This window comes from Schistocerca gregaria, chromosome 8 (genome assembly GCF_023897955.1).
Source record: "Schistocerca gregaria isolate iqSchGreg1 chromosome 8, iqSchGreg1.2, whole genome shotgun sequence".
Taxonomy (NCBI): Eukaryota; Metazoa; Arthropoda; class Insecta; order Orthoptera; family Acrididae; genus Schistocerca; species Schistocerca gregaria.
Window position 1 is genome coordinate 279,632,238 of NC_064927.1, and position 18,357 is coordinate 279,650,594.

General features: G+C 42.6%; 1 protein-coding gene across 1 annotated transcript in view; it reads left to right on the top strand.

The window, feature by feature from the left end:
• Window positions 1-1,279: 1,279 nt before the first annotated feature.
• The window catches only part of LOC126284244 (PDZ and LIM domain protein 3), a 387,642-nt gene continuing 370,564 nt past the window's right edge, over window positions 1,280-18,357 (top strand). The window contains exon 1 of the mRNA XM_049983040.1: window positions 1,280-1,360. The gene's annotated coding sequence lies outside the window, so the exon portion shown is untranslated. The remainder of the gene's footprint in view (window positions 1,361-18,357) is intronic.

Consider the following 18,357-nt stretch of genomic DNA (forward strand, 5'->3'; position numbering starts at 1 on the left):
CTACAACACTCTCCTGATGCGTTCAAATGGTTCAAATTGCTCTAAGCAAGATGGAACTTAACATCTGAGGTCATCAGTCCCCTACACTTAGAACTACTTAAACCTAACTAACCTAAGGACATCACACACATCCATGCCCGAGGCAGGATTCGAACCTACCACCGTAGTAGCAGCGTGGTTCCGGACTGAAGCGCCTAGAACCGCTCGGTCTCAGCGGCCGGCTCTCCTGGTGCGCACCCGAAGTAACTTTTACATCTGAATGCTATTCTCCGTTCACTATGACATTCCGTGTTTGATAGCAACTCGTCCATCCAGTCGCACGGTTTGTCTGATACGTCGTACGCTCGCACTTTTGTTAATAAGGCGGCAATACGGAACGGCTTCCGGAAGTCAAGGAACATGGCATGTACATGGACGCCTGTGCCTTCTACTTTGTGGGTCTCGTGAAAAACAAAGCGATGTGGGCCTTTAAATGTTCAAATGCGTGGAAATACCTAAGGGACCAAACTGCTCAGATCATCGGCCCCTAGACTTACACACTACTTACACTAACTTATGCTAAGAACAACACACATATCTATGCGCGAGGGAGGACTCGAATCTCCTGCGAGGGGGGGGGGGGGGGGGGGGCAGGCACAGTCCGTGACATAGCGCCTCAAACCGCGCGGCGATCTGGACCTCACACGGTCGCTATTTTCGTAACATATGTTGGTTCCTACGGAGGAGATTTTCCGTCTACAGGAAAGTTATAATTTGCGACGATAAAACCTGTTGCGAAATTCTGACAACAAACCAATGTCACAGATAGAAGCTGATAGTTTTGTGCGTCTTTTCGACGACACTTCTTGAAAACGACGAATACTTTTTCCAATGATTAAGAATGCGGCGCTCCTCAAGAGATCTACGGTAGACTGCTGATGGAAGAGGGACAAGTTCTTTCGCATAGCCTGCTTAGAATCGAACTGGTATCTCGTCAGGACACTGGGGTACACCTGAAGTTTGCGAAACGCCTATGAAATCTCAACATTTTATAGAGCCACTGAAAAATTAGGTATGTGTTTTCGTTTGAAAGTCAGTGAAGAAGTTCGTGTTACCGCCACAGGGCCGCCATCGCCGTCCGCTTGGTTGGCACACCTGGAGGCCAGCGGGCGGCGCGCTGCGCGCCCTCTCGCCGGGTCCAGCCGGGCCTGCGCCCGCTAGCGGTAAATTTAGCTGAGGGCTCGAAATAAAGCAAAGTGCGAAGCGCGGGGCGGCGCTGCGCCGGCGGCCGCTAGTGGCATGGGGGACTTCTGACCGTGTGTCCGGGACCAGCCACAGCGACCGCCGACCGCCGACCACCGACCGCACACCGCAACACCCAGTAAGCCCCTGTGCGTGTGTCTGCCTGCGTGCGTGCGTGCGAGCGAGCGTGTGCACTCCGGGCCGGGAGAACTTCTGCACCGCAAAGGTGGCAGCGCCGGATCCTCTGGAAAGCCCGGGGCACTCGAAAGCCGCGCGACGCCGCGGCAACCTGCGGCCGCTCCGCAGACGCTCTCGTTGTTTCCAGTGCACCTGTCCCGCAACAAACGCGCTATAGTTGCAGTGCCCACGTGGAAATGCGAGCAACACTTATCCGTAATCGTGTAAAACATTAGGTTTAATATGTAAACAGTTTGCTAACAGACGAACAACCAAAACACCACAACCACTACGGTCGTTTCTCCAGAAAATTTCACTGCAGCGTGTGATTAGCATTACGAAGTTGGTGGTGTGGAAGAAATACTACGAAAGTGGGACGGTGAGGGTATAGTTCGGATAATACTCTGTAGTACATTAATGTACGTGTTTAAAATCTTTACTAAATTCAGATCGCCCCTAAGGAATATAAAGATTGACGTAATACTCTGAACGCTTCATGAACAGAACTTTCTCAAAACTCATGAGATAACTAATACTGCACAATTTATTTCAACGTCTCTGAAACAGATTTTTGGCAAATGATAGTGTAGGAAGAGGCAAGTATTTAACAGCACTCCTAACTTTTTTTAGACTTTGAAACCTAAAAAAGATTTTTTGAAACCATGAAGGACGCAGTGCTCTTCCTAACATCGTTAGATAGCACATGTAAACAATAGAGTCGTACAGAAGTCCAAGCCATGACAACCTCGCTATTAGACGATGTAAACAAGGAAACTGAACAGCAATGGCATTGTGCTAGCAAACGATATACTTTGCACAGTTCCAGAATTTTCTTGCGTAAAATTTCTCTGTGAACAGTGACATGTCATCCACATCACTGCACTTGTTTTTTTAACGAACACTGAACGACGTAAAATAAAAAGCGTTTCTCTAGTAAAAAGTACTGTAATTGCTTCCTGTTAACCTTTACTGTTATCTATCAAAAATTTCGTTTCGTTACCTTGAACTGATTAGGGGTGTTTTGTTTTACGTGATTTACCTTGTATGTGACCACGACTGACCTCATAAGTTTTTGTTTTCCTCGAACAATGTACTAAATTCAATCTTAATTACGCTATGCAGGCTTACGCAAACCGTCTGGTGGGTTTCCGCGTCTCTGCTCGCAGTTCAATAGATTATTATTTGTACTTGAAGCCAGCCAAGGCCTCTAATGACCTTGTCGTCGACGGTAGGTTAAACCCCGATTTGCATTTTTTTAAAATGAACCCCAACTTATTTTACGTTGTTTTCTGTGCTGAGGCATTGTTGGCTGCCCTGTTACTATAAACACCTGATTTGTGAGAGTGAGGTTAACTAGGATTAGTTTTCAGTCTACAGTGGCGAATATTTGTGTTTCAAAGTTCTAGACGATGCGTGAAATCCCAAAACGCGGAGTGGAGAATAAATTTGATAAATAAAATCATATAAAGTAATTATTTACGAGACAGATTACGGAAAACCGTGTATAGCAACACTTTCGTCGTCGTCACATTCAGGTTCCAATGTTTAAAGGTTCGTCGTAAATTTCTGCAGCTTGTCGCCGTATATCGTGGGTGTTTCGTTTGGTTTATGTCCTTCAAAAGTAAAAAGAAAGAAACGTGCAAACATATCAGTAAGAGCATTATGATGGGCTTTAACAGTATAAGTAGTTGATAAACATGACCGGAGACGCATCTGACAACTTTCAGCTTAGTAAGCACAGCAAATTAAATATTTAATCATGTTTGCCATCGCCGTGAGATATAAAGACACGAATCGTTTAAGGTATCGAATAATTATTTTTGTTCTACGCATTGTTATGGAAGTACAGTCAGGTTCAAATTGTAGATACCAATTACAACCTGCTTCACTAATGGTCCTTGAACATTTTTTAAGGAAAGAAACGTAATTTCCGCGGTTATATTCCGCTGTAACCTAGTAAAGAAAACCTTTCGCAGATGCTTAAGCCACTGATTCATGTGCTGGTTTATCTACTGGAATAAATTACATCGATGTTAAATGGTTGCCAAAAACAAAGAAAACTTATGAATTACTTTTGTAAGTTCAACCAGTCTTTATATCAGAATTCTTGATATCAGCTTGGTTGTCCTCAGACCTGGATATTCTGCGTATAACCGTTTACAAAGACGTTAACATTCTTTGTAGTTCTGCATTGTTCATCGTGTGTTTCAAGTACATGTACATATATTTCATTTGCGGACCTGAGAGCCGTCAACTAAAGAAAAATAGTGTTTTTTGGCGTTAGTTCGTAGGCCATGACAGAGTGCCAAACGCCCATGCAGCGATAACCTTGTAGTACTGTGTGAAGATCTGGCAGGCATCAGAGGTCTGAAGGTGAAACTTCCTTGCATAGTTCTCTCTTTCCGACTTTTAACAACAGCTGATCGTTTGGAAATGCGCTGATGCGAATCAAAAAAATTCTGAATATATTTCTAATTGCGTGGATAGTTGATCAGCGTCTTTAGAGACTTACGGATGGTCAATCAGCATTTACTGACGTTCATCCAGGTGATTCGGAAACCGAGATAGTTTGTCAGCTAAATGAATATCGAGAGTGAAATTTGTTTACGGATTTACGTAGCGACATGGTGCAGCGATAAAAATATGGAATCGCACTAGTGAGGACGTCGGTTCAAATCCCCGTGCGGACATCCACTTTTGGGTTCTACATAAGTGAAACACGTAAGGAGACACTGTGGGCCCTATGCTGCCAATGTTAAATTTTTGTGACTCATTATTTTGGCAAGTTTTCAAGAGACCACTGCCAATGTTTCCTAATTAATGAATGTGCTTTTGTAGATATACTGAATTATAATTACTGTAAAAATTTTATAATGAGGCGTGTTACGATATTTTTCGCAAACTCTAAATATTTCTGGCAGAATTTTGTAACTAAATTGACAGGAAACTGAAGAACGTAGGCTACTTTTATTTTTCTGGATCCATATGTGTTGAATCGTATTCCTGCCATTTCATGTATCAGTATTAATTTGTTTCTTGAGATAACGGATCATTTATAGCAAACAATGTCGTCCCGAGATACTGAGCTTAGGATTTTTTCAATTACGAACGTTTATACAGACTTATAGTTCTGACTCTTTCATGCACTACACTTACCATGGCCCATTATCAGTGTCACAATGGATCACTTACTGCTTTCTTCTTTCTTGCTTGTTTTGTTATTTACTGAACAGCAGTCTCCGCTTGGTTTACAGAAAGCATGTCCAGTTCTCGCTTACCTCTTGCTGTGTTCTGCCCTAATCTCTCTCCTACCTTCTCCAGAACTGTCTTTTATATTCCCAACTATCAAAAGTTATTACAGATCAGACACTGCTAACGTTAGAGTCATGAGACCAGGAAAAACAGTTTTAGGCCCACGGCGCCATAGAGCATTATTGAAGGATTCATTCACATTTTGGATCTTGCCATACAAACATTTCTTTAGAAGCTCTGGGTTTACCAAGCCGTTGAACACAGGTTTGATTACCACCATTACTGCCAAAAGTTACCAGAAAATTCAGCTCCCCTTTACTTGCACGAAGCACTAGGTGGTGTGGTCACTTCAGGCACATTACTCTGCTTATTTCCATTTCCTTCACTGATTGCACATATGTTTTCTACAAATTTAGACGCAAATTCCAATTTAACCTATCTGTTACCCAAAGATTTGCGTTTCTTAAACACACTTTTTACGTTTAGTCGTTTTATATACGCATAAAAGAGCAAGATATTCAAATACATAACAGAAGTCTATGGCTAGCACACTATTTTCATGCAAACTAATGCCAGAAACAAAAGATGATTTGTTTCTTTGTAATGCCTACTTGTGAGGCGTGGCAGTGGCATGAAAACAACACAGTTCACGGCCTTCTAGACGGTTTCGAAGATATGACTGTTCAACTTTGGCACTGTGTACAAGCTGCCGAAAATTATCTGTCGCATATGAAATTTAAAGATATTATTCTAAGGCCTTAAAATTGTCTGTTTTCAATGCATGATATTCCAAAATGTTGAGCAGAGCCTAAAGTACATTAAGGAATAGGAAACAGAAAGAGTAAAATATCTTCTAATTTGACATACAATCTCCCTTTATGGGAAACGCTGGGATGCTTCCCATGAAAGCCACGGCCGATTTCCTTCCCCATCCTACCCCTACTCGACCTTGTTCTCTGTCCATAATGACCTTGTCGTCCGCAGGACGTTAAACCATAATGTGTCTTCCTCTTATTTATTGTTTACGGATTTCCTTTCCATAGCTGGTAGGAAAGGCAGTGCAGAACGCATATGTACTTAAAGGATGATAACATACATCCGTTAATTATTTGCCCATTAAAATTCTGCGATGTGGCCATACTGCTCTGTTGTTCGTGAAGCTGCCGCTTACCCTAGCACTTTGACAATTTATTTCCATAACGACAAAAATGGCTCTGAGCACTATGGGACTTAACATCTTAGGTCATCAGTCCCCTAGAACTTAGAACTACTTAAACCTAAATAACCTAAGGACATCACACAACACCCAGCCATCACGAGGCAGAGAAAATCCCTCGCCCCGCCGGGAATCGAATCCGGGAACCCGGGCGTGGGAAGCGAGAACGCTACCGCACGAACATAACGACAGTTTAGGCTTCAAACTTACGTATACCGGGTTACAAAGTTGTGAAAAAACCCCACTGGCCATAGGAAAAGGCTACTATGTGCCACAAAATACAGAGAAATATTAAGTTCACTAAAATACTAACCTATTAAATAAAGAGTTAATTGTGGCATGCAATGGCTGTATATGCTCAGATGTTGGAAACAGTCTTCAACATTCTTCGCTTCAATCATAAAGTACGCAGAAAGGACTTTAGTTTCAGAAGGTTTGCGCAATTTATCATGGAATATTATTTGTGTACGTCGGTATTGCAAAGATGAATGGCTAACCGAAACTGTCCTACGTGCTCGAAGAACGACCACCTTTACGCAACTTACGAGATGATGGTAGAAAGCGAAATATTCTAAATTCAAAACAGACGAAGCTGTTGTCTTACAAAAATGTACTTAATAAATTTCAGGTTTACATTACCTAATGTGCTTCGAGCGGTATACAGGTCCTTTTCTTCTTGATGCAAACATAGATCAGACCAGAAAGAATAAGCTTCACTCATAATAGACGGTTAAATATTTTGTTCCATACACCTTCCATTGATTTTCTGTCCGTCGATCAAAATGAGTCTTGCATCTGGGACAGAGATCTGTTAGAAATCGTAGCTGAGTTGTCAGCCTTTATTAAACACGGGCTAAGTTCAAGCGCCGTGAAATTGCTTTGGGTCGGGCAGATATGTCTACATTTATTTCTTTCACTGTCTACTGAAGAAAAAAAAATCTTATCGGCAAAGTTCTCTAATGTGTAGAATGGAGTGCTATGCTTGCATTGGCTGACATATGAGAAAGGGAGTTACGAAGGAAACCATGCGACCAAAAAGCGCTCTTCAATAGTACTGTGATCAGTAGCATACAGCAGTCCAGTACCTACCGTTCCCTTTCTCTGAGAAATACATGTACCTCACAACATGTATATTCTTTCAAAACCTTATATTTTCTGTTAGACGCAAACCACTAAGAGAAAAGGTTGCCATATCACAGTTCGGAAATAACGCAAGGGCCATTCAAAGAAAAACAATAGCTCATGTATCACTTAAGCCACTTACTAGGTGCTGTTCACATCGTTAGCAAGGATGTTTCTCTGGGTGATACTTCCATCAGTCATGCAGCGATTTTTCTGAAGAAGAAGGCAGCTGCATTTTTTTAGTTCTGGTCTAAGGTACAGCTTTGATGCCACTAGTAACCTAAAAGAATTACCAGGTAAGGCAATCGATGCAGGTTTTTTCCGTAGCTAGGGACATAGTTAGCACCCCTGACGGAAAATTTGTGATTGATTAAACATACAGTGCCTTTATGAGTCCGTGAGCGAGGAAGAAAAGAAAGCTGTTGAAAGCGTCTCGACATAATACGCTAACAGAAAAAGATCGCAACACCAAGAAGGAGATGTACGATATAAAAGGAAGTTAGCAGACCTGTTTCTACATCTTAAAGAATATGTCTATTCAGATTTCCCGCCAATAGCATAAGAGTGGCCCTAGTAGCACCACTATTAGGATACTAATCAGTTTTGCTTTAAATAGACGCTGTAACGGTTGTGAGGGGTAGTTTGAGGTTGAACATGGTGAGTTGATGGTAGTCAAGAAAGCCTTTAAGGCGGCAAAGACGCCATTACCATCTCCTCACTGAATTCGAACGAGATCGTGTAATAGGGCTACGAGAGGTTGGATGTTCCTTCTGCGATATTGTAGAAAGACTTTGCCGGAATGTAGCCACTGTACGGGATTGACTACTGGCAGCGGTGATCACGAGAATGTACTGTCGCAAAAAGACCGTTCTCCGAACGGCCACGTAGCACTGCCGATAGGGAAGATAATCGCGTTCGGCGTGTGGCTCTGTCGCATCTTACTGCATCTGCAGCACCAGTCTGAGCAGCAGTTGTTACCACAATGACACAGAGAACTGTTAGAAATCGGTTGCTTCAACGATAGACCCGAGCCAGACGCCCTGTAGCGTGCATTCCATTGACCCCAAACCACCGCCATTTGCGACGTCGTGTCAAGCGAGAGGTCATTGTTGTCTTTTCTGATGAAAGCTGGTTCTGGCTCGGTGCCAGTGATGGCCGTGTGTTGGTTAGAAGGAGGGGGAGCAGTTTAGGGCCTGCAACTAACATGTCTGCGCGCTAGACACACTCCCTGCCATTGTGACCGAGCGGTTCGAGGCGCGTCAGTCTGGAAGCGCGCGATCGCAGGTTCGAATCATGCCTCGGGCATGGATGTGTGTGATGTCCTTAGGTTAGTTGGGTTTAAGTAGCTCTAAGTTCTAGGGGACTGATGACCTCAGATGTTAAGTCCCATAGTGCTCATAGCCATTTGAAGCATTTGCTATACATACTGGACCTATACCTGGAGTATGGTCTGAGGTGAGACTTCCATCACAGCAGGAGCACTCTCACGGCTATCCCACGCACCCTGACTGCAAATCTGTACGTCAGTCTGGTGATTCGATCTTCTGTGCTGCCATTTATGAATAGCATTGCGCGGGGTATTTTCCAACAAGATAATGCTCGCCCACACAACGCTGTTGTTAAACAGCCTGCTCTACAGAGTGTCGACATGCTGTCTTGGCCTGCTCGACCACCAGATCTTTCTGTAGTCGAGCACATAAGGGACATCGACGGACAACAATTCCAGCGTCATCGATAAACAGCGTTGACCGACCAAGTACAGGTGTGAAACTCCAGCCCACAAACTGAAATCCGGCACCTGCAAACCTTGCATTCAATATTCAACATTCTGGTTGTTAATGTGCCAGCATTTCACTCCTGTAATGACTGCTCTCGCGATTGCATTAACTTGCGATCTTGCAATGTTAATCAGTTAAATTATGTAATCTAGACGACTGTATTCCCGAAGTTCCATTTCTCTTCGTTAATTATTTTTTGGTGCAGCGATTCTTTTCATCAGTGTATTTGCACACATGTGAATATCTGTGATATCTTACTGAGTCCTGGAACAGTGGTGTATTTACAGGAAGTACATGTACATTATTACAATTTCGCTCCGTCCAATTTTCGACGATGTAACCTGTTGTCGGCGTCTCACATGCCGTAAAATTAAGTTTTTACTGACGGAAATTATGTGAAAGACTCGTTGAGCAAGAATGAAGCCAGTATGCTACAGTAAATAAGGCCACTGCCGATCTTTTCTTGGCCTTGTGAGTCGTCTCTTAATGAAATCAACGTCGACCGGTCCTTAAGCTCTAACATTTGCGTGCTACAACGCTAGTAACAGAGAAATAATAAAGGTCTAACCTTCCTTTCCATGAGAAAACCAAAGATCAATGTACCGTCGAACGTACCAAGTCTGCCAAATACACTTTCGTATGCACATTGTCCCTGGCGCAGATGGTCTCGGGTGCCAACTCTGCATGGAAGGGGTTCGTCAATGTAGGCCCTTGGCATCAAACTGCTTTGTCATGCGTCAATTGCAATTTTAACTACAGTTAAGAAGGAGCTAAAGGTGAATGTTGTCTCCCAGAGTGCTCTGCCTGGCTTCAAACGTGTCTAATACTTCTGTAATGGTCCAAGACGCCAATAAATATCATGGATGATGACAGCTTGTCGAATCCCTCTACGTGTACGGTGAGCGATACGTAATCGAAGTGGATCCTTTACTTCAACACAGCTATAGATTTCTACCCCAGGAGGATAATATTCGTCTCATATTGTAGAAAAGTCTAAATTTTTATTGCAAGACATATACCATTTCCCTACATATCGGCCACTGAAGATATCGCAAGTTTCGTCATCAGCCACTCAATAGTAATACTAATTCAGTAGGAGACCAGAGCTGACACTGAGACTGATATAGATCTAAATTGCCATCACTCTCAAACACTTTCAAAATTATTTTTGATTCAGTGCTGTTAATGCAGAATAACTTATCGCCACTTATAGTAGTATATCGTGACTTCTTGAAATATTGGGGACGTAATATTGCCGCTGTGGTTGACATGGGATTGATTTTCATTCAATTCTGATACCTCCTTTTTCATTTTAAAAAATTCACATACCTTACGACGATAATGAAGTTGGCTGGCAAATGTGTCATAGCCATGCGAACAAGGAATAAGCATAGCTTTAATATTTCGTTTAACTAAAGACACTTAAGTCTAACAGTCGAAATGCTTCCTATTGTGACATGAATTTGATGATACACAACCAAGCTAGTATAAGAAATTAAATTATTTATTTTCCGGGACTAACAAATATAAGCCTATATTAAAAATATGATCATACTTCCAAATTCACGTCAACAATGACACAAATCTCCAGCGCTCTTTCAAGGAGTACTCTCTGAACTGCGTTTCGTTTGTAGTATAGCATACGAATGTGCAGATCTGCGATCGAAGTCTCTGTTTCTCCGTCGCTCCCAGATCTAAGGAAATGGAACAAGGTGAACGCCTGAGTTCCCGCTTCCTGTCTAATGAACTCGACGCCAACATAATGCAATAGCTAATTAAGGTAATTTCTGGTAAGGTACTGACTCATGCCTGCTAAGAAACTGGCGCCTGTAGGTGCATCATCTTGCGGAGACATAGAAACGCCTGGAACTGCCCACAAATCTTTTATACAGGTCATATTAGACGAACATTATTTGAAATTTCTCTAGATTTGTAGTATAAACAAAATTACATATTACTCACTCAGGAACGTTGCTATTGTTTTGCTGAAATGTAGAGCGGTCGTGAATGTACATTAAATGTGCAGTTTCCAATCATAGAGCGAATGGGCTGTGTACTTAGGTCAACTGACTGTCTACGCCTCGAGACAATATCCCACAGGCTGTGAAACCTCCTTGAACAGGAACAAGAGGTAACGGGATAACGTACTCTATTCTGTACTCAATTCTGACGTCCGACCGATGCGACGCTGCAGTCTATGCATTGGATTCGCGATCATTGTGGTCAGAGTTCAAATCCATGTCAAAGCATCCAGCTACGTGTTTTCTGTAGTTTTCTCACATCACTTAAAGTCGATTACGGAATGGTTATTCTGCAGAAGACACGACCATTTACGTTCCCCATGTTTGTCCAACACCGGTAAGTGTTCAATCCAAGGGTCGTTAAACCCTAATCACATTTATTTTAAAATTCGATAATGATCTTCACGCATTTAACGCCCTGATAGCTTTATGATTTCCCTCAGACTTTCTTCTTTCTTCTGTGCTAGACATTAACAGAAGTGGTGTTCTGGGTCTCACTAGAGCACTTAATTACAGCAGAAAGTAACTGTAACTTCATAGTATTTCGGGAATGTCTAGTTCACCCTGCATTAAATCATATCGTCACATTAGTCAAAGAAAAATTTGGAGTGGGAATTATAATTCACAGAGAAAAAATAAAAACTTTGAGGTTTGCCGATGACAATGTATTTCTGTCAGAGACAGCAAAGGGCCTGGAAGAGCAGTTGAACGGAATGGACAGTGTCTTGAAAGAAGGATATAAGATGAACATCAACAAAAGCAAAACGAGGATAATGGAATGTAGCCGACTTAAATCAGGTGATGCTGAGGGAATTAGATTAGGAAATGAGACCCTTAAAGTGATAGGTGAGTTTTGCCATTAGGGGAGCAAGATGACTGATAATGGTCGAAGTAGAGAGGATATAAAATGTATACTGGCAATGGCAAGGAAAGCGTTTCTGAAGAAGAGAAATTTGTTAACATCGAATATAGATTTATGTATTAGGAAGTCGTTTCTGAAAGTATTTGTTTGGAGTGTAGCCATGTATGGAAGTGAAACATGGACGATAACTAGTTTGGACAAGAAGAGAATAGAAGCTTTCGAAATGTGGTGCTACAGAAGAATACTGAAGATAAGGTGGGTAGATCACGTAATTAATGAGGTGGTACTGAACAGAATTGGGGAGAAGAGGGATTTCTGGCACAACGTGAACAGAAGAAGGGACCGGTTGGTAGGACACGCTCTGAAGGATCAAAGGATCACCAATTTAGTACCTGGAGGGATGCGTGGAGGCTAAAAAGCGTAGAGGGAGACCAAGAGATGAATACACTAAGCAGATTCAGAAGTATGTAGGTTGCAGTAGGTACTGGGAGATGAAGAATCTTGCACTGGATAGAGTAGCATGGAGAGCTGCAGCAAACCAGTCTCTGGACTGAAGACCACAATAACGACGATAACAGCACAGTCAGTTGTAGATTAATTCTTATTAATTTGGTCACGAGCAGTAAGTAGTGTGGCCGACGATTTTCTTTCGAAGCTTTAATATAGTAAGCGCGACCAAGACCGGGAAACTACCGAAGATCCACATAGTATTTATGGTGGACTGTTTTATTCGTTTGGTAGCCTCTAATTGGATTTCTCTCTCTCTCTCTCTCTCTCTCTCTCTCTCTATGTCTCTGTGTGTGTGTGTGTGTGTGTGTGTGTGTGTGTGTGTGTGTGTGTGTGTGTGTGTGTGTGTGAATGAGAGGATGATTGATCGCAAAAATGTACACACATGCACAAATGGTGTCTGATAGCAATGTTCGCAACCTCAAGTCATAACGCACACACAGGAACAAGGCCTATGTTATCCCCCGCTTGAGGGGGGCCCTTTATTTCGGAGTTGGCACGGTGCAGCTACGGGGAAACAGGTCGGCTTAATCGAAGTGCCCGTGATTCATCCACGTGGGAGGAGAAAGGCATGCCAGAGCGGCCAAAGAAAGGGAACCGTCGCCCCAGAAAAAGGATAACAGCGTGGTTTTTATGCCAACACTCAGCGTGCACCCGCTAACAGCAGCTTTCAGCAGCTGTCATTTATGGGGAAAGGCGCACGTTGCAGAATATCAGATTGATTTCACCACCTGTTGCAAACATACCGCTTTGAGGCAGATTTGGTGGCGATGTAAATAATTGAATTCTGAGCGATCTCTAAATGTTTGAGTCAGATGTCAAGAACAAAAACTCCAAAATTTTTTAATGGTACAAGGAATGAGATCACCGAGAACAGAATTATAAAGAGATGCACGTGGTATTCTCCGCCTTGTTGTAATATACGCTGTTGTTGAAGATGTTCCCCGTTGTTGCTTCTATCTCTTTGCTTTTCTCCTTGTCAAATAGTCAGAGATTGGGAATGACAGAACAGAAGCAAATGTAAAAGGAACAGTTGTCTGATAACATGCCTTTGATCCTTATTTTTTCTTGTTTCTTACGAGTTTAATATTGACTAGAAAGTAGCTGAGACAGTCATGCATAACAAGAGATCGTTTGATCGAGTCACGGAAAATGAACGACGTTTCTCACCACTCACGCTGTTTGTGAATTGCTCGTGCACTAGCAAGATTTTTTTTAAACAGTCCGTGATTGTTCTCTGTAAACTGAAATTGGTGTTCTCACTTGCTGATTTTCACTCACGCGAACAAGTGTGAAGAACTGGAGGAACTTCGGTGGTGAAAGTGCATCATTGAGATGGACGTTCGATGCCGCCTACCACATATTCATAATATCAACCATGATTGTACTACTGGCGGTCTTACTGCCATCTTCTTCCCAGTCTTCATTCCACACGTTATATGCCCCTCACTTTAAGTTATGTAGCGAGGTTGGATGCACTGCAATTGGGAATAAGCAAGAGCACATTGTGCGTCGTTACATTTATGGTGACGTCCACGAACTGATTTTTAAGGATTAATTCATTCATTCTCTCTTATATCACATTGGGTAGACCGAGTCAACATCTACTTTAAAATAAGAGGGGGTTGGGTTGTTTGAGTAAGGAGACCAAACAGCGAGGTCATCGGTCTTGTCGGATTAGGGAAGGACGGGGAAGGAAGTCGGCCGTACTCTTTCAAAGGAACCATCCAGGCATTTGCCTGGAGCGATTTAGGAAAGTCACGGAAAACCTAAATCAGGATGGCCGGACGTGGGATTGAACCGTCGTCCTCCCGAATGCGAGTCCAGTGTGCTAGCCACTGCGCCACCTCGCTCGGTACTAAAATAAGACAAAGATAACACACGCAGTTAAGCTGTGTTACCAATAAACTATCTCTATACTGCTTAATGCTATTCACGCTCATTCCATCTAAATTTAATCGCTCACATTAGCAAGTACGTCTCCACTAAGAAAATCTGGTGGCTTCTCAGTTTTATTATACGGCGTGTCGCAGGAGGAATGGTCAATATTCAGAGATATGGCAGTCTAATAAACATGGGATCTATAACGCATACCTTGACAACTATGATCTCTTCTACCGAAGGAGCTCTCGTAGCTCTTAAGATATGAATTTTGGAGCCCATGCTTACTGGACGATTTTCTTCTTGTTTTGGTCCATATTACACCCTACCAGAACATGGGAAGTAAAGAGCTTACGGTACAAGAAATTTGTTTCAAAGTATCGAAAATACGCATTTTCAGAATCCATGTTTTTCAGACCTTATTGCTTCGAATGATCCGTCCCGTCATATCCCTGAATATTGATCATTCCTTCTGGAACACCCTGCTATTAGTATTTTAATATTTATTTGATTACAATGTTTCAAGGAAAATATTTTACGTCTATTTGTGGTGTGTCCTTTTTGTAGTGCTTTTATTACTTGGCATATTGGTTTGCAACAAACACTGCTACTTGCCATGTAGTTACCAGAAATACTCAATCCCTGAATCTGGATGTTCGATTAATTCATTGAAAGTGTAGCCAATGGGGTATGCTTTTAATATTCTTTTAGATTTCTAGGGATTGACATTTTCGTATGTCAAATGGGAGCTTACTGAATACCTCACCACCAGAGTACACATCTCCATTCTGAACCCTGGACAAGTCTGCATGGAAGTCATTGTGTCCGTGTATATGACAAATCAGTTGAAACTGATTTTAACTATCAGCAACAAGCCCCTCGTGGAGTAAACGTATTCAGAAGTGAGTGTAAGAATTCTACGATCCTCAAAAAGGCTTCTGCAAGATGCATTGTTGTCTGCGTTACACAATATTCGTACTGCCCGCTTCTGCTGCATAAAAACTGTATTCATTTTAGGTGCTCTGCCTCAGAAGATAATTGCACGCAACAGAGAGTGAACATATGCAAAATAAACCAAACCTCTTGTCTTTTGGTCAACCCAGTAGGAAATGCGTGTATGGACTAACACACTGACCGGATCCTTTTGATTAGTTTATCCATGTATGGACTCAGTTTTAACTTATTATCCAGCTGCACTCCCTTGTGCTTCATTCAGTGTGTGGCCATTAATGTCTACCTCTGACACGAAAAAATCATTATTGTTTGTTTAGAATTGCATAGTATGAGTCTTTGTGAGGTTAAGAGTTAAAATGGCAGCTGTAAATCACTTGTACACCTGTTTGGCTATCACCTGAGCTGCTCCGTAGTTAGTTTGATTTTGTCATTAGCAAACATTATAGTTAAAGAAGTGTCATTTAAAATAACTGAAACATCATTTATGTAGGTTAGAAAGAAGAGCGATTCTAGTATTGAGCCTTGTACCACTCCATTCCCTATGCCGGGATTGTTTTCATGCCTGAGATACAGCCTGTTAACGATACCGTCTGATTTTTGTTGTGGAGACACATTACCACCATGCAAGTGGGATGCCATTACTGCGACAAGACTTTAGTATGCTATGTAGAATTTTTTGATACCTTGCTGCATTGATACCCAGAGAAAATTCACCGAAAGTCCACGACACAGTAGATGACGTTCATAAGAGAAACGTATTTGTGTCTCTGAATTTCTAGATAGCGAAGATTCAACAGCACACTTAAAAAATCAGATATAATCAAGATCTTTTTCAGTCCCAGCGGACTTAATGTTGGGAGATGGCTTGATGACCCCTGTTCCTGCCATGAACACTGGCGTATCTTGAGTGACGCACTGTAACCGTTGGAGACCAGGACTGAAGAAATCACTACCCGTGAATGATTGATGAAATATTTGTACCGCACCTGACTACCGCATTTATCAGGTTGTCGAGTATGTCGTGTTAATACCGTGGTGAGCAAAACTTGAAGACGAAAGTAAGTCTCGCATGATGTGTCTCTGCCACGTCACATAGCTCGATGAAACTTAGACCATACATAGAAAGAACTACTGCAGTACAGTGCGGAAGGTAACTGGAGGGAATACTCAATGAGACGAACGAAAATGACACATTTATTCAAAGACAATAGTACACTGAAGCAACTGCTATTCAAGATGGTCCCCTCGATATTAGACACGTCGGGACGTGATTCTTAATAGCGTGCGTGATCACCACGATCGGCATACGTGCTGTGCAATGTGCTCCCACACTGACCCCCAAGGTTGGTTAGGGCCCTTGTGGTAGGACGTTCCATTTCTCTATCAGCGCGGTTGACATCTGCTGGATGGTCATTGGTACATGTATAGATGCGTCTCCCCCAAGCGTCCCACTCGTCCTCGAAGGAATTTAAGTCGGCGGTGCGGGAAGCCCACTCCATTTGCCGAATATCCTTTCGTTCACGAGATCCTCCACCAGCGCTGTTCGAGCTGGTCGCGCATTTCATACATAAAAATGGAGTCTGGGCAGAAGGAACCCCTGAAAAGACGCACATGGAGAAGGAGTATAGTGTCCCAATAACGTTGATGGTGAGGGCATCGTGTTCAAAACTTTAGAGGTCACTGTTCCTCCCCACACCATAACACCCGGACCACCAAAACGACCGTGCCCGACAATGTGACTGGGTGCATTAGTGCTCAGACCTCTCAGCCGATAACAGTACCTCCAGCCTTGTCGAACATAATTATTTTGGTGGTCCAGGTGATACGGTGTAGGGAGACACAACGTTGCATGGGCGTACTGACCTCCAAATGTTTTAACACGGTACACTCGCCGGTCAAAGTTATTGCGATGCTGCACTCCTCTCCCACTGCGTCTTTCCTGCGCCACATTCGGCCCCGACTTCGATTTTACGATTTTGTGGGTGACAGTGTGCGTCCGAATCGAACAGCGCAGCTGGGGGAAATCTTGGCACGAAAATGGAAAATGTATTTAGCGAATGGAGTGGCCTCCCCCCCCCCGGTGCTTAAATCCCATCGAGCATGTGTGGGCTGCGCTGGGGAGACATCCACATGTGTCAGCGACCATCAATCAGCTATCGCCCGCGCTGATGAAGGAATGGATCACTCTGTCACAATGACTCCTTACCAACCATGAATCTCATTACAAATAAGTACCCCACTCATACAGTTATAATTGGTGGAGACTTCAATCTACCCTGGCGAAAATACATGTTCAAGGCCGGTGGTAGACAGAAAACATCTTCCGAAATTGTACTAAATGCTTTCTCTTAGAATTACTTTGAATTATTAGTCCATGAGGCCACACGAATTGTAAATTGTTGCAGCCACAAATAATCCTGATTTAATAGAGAGCGTCATGACGGATGCAGGGATTAGTGAACACAAGGTCATTGTAGCGAGGCTCAAAACCATATCAACCAAAACCACAAAAAATAAAGACAAAATATAGCTATTTAAAACAGCACATAAAAATTCGCTTTATGCCTTCCTGAGAGAGAGTCTCCATTCCTTCAAGGTAATTATGTAAGTATAGACCAGATATGACTCAAATTCAAAGATACAGATACCGCATAAGTTAATAAGAGACGGGAATGATCCACCACGTCAGACCACTGTTGAAGAAGCAACGAAAAAAGCATGCCAAATTCAGAAGAACGCAAAATCCCCAAGACTGGTTAAGTTTCACGGAAGCTCGAAATTATGTGCGGACGTCAGTGAGAGATGCTTTTAATAGTTTCCACAATGAAACATTGTCTCAAAATATGGTAGAAAAACCAAAGAGATTCTGGTCGTATGTAAAGTATATCAGTGGCGAAAAACAGTCAATACCGTCACTGCGCGATAGCGATCGAAATGTTACCGATGATGGTGCCCCTAAAGCGGAGTTACTAAATACGGTTTTCCGTAATTCCTTCACGAAAGAAGACGAAGTAAATATTCCAGAATTCTAAACCAGAATAGCTGTTAGCATGAGTGACAAAAAAGTAGATATCTTAGGTGTTGCGAAACGACTCAAATCACTTAAGAAAGGCAAGTCAACGGCCCAGATGGTATACCAATCAGGTTTCTTTCAGAGTATGCAGAAACAATAGCGCCTTTCTTAGCAATCATATACAATCACTCACTCTGTTCCTAAGGACTGGAAAGTAGCACAGGTCACACCAATATTCAAGAAAGGAAATAGGAGTAACCCACTGAATTACAGACCCATATCACTGACCTCGATTTGCAGTAGGATTTTGGAGCATATGCTGTACTCGAAAATTATGAATCACCTAGAAGGAA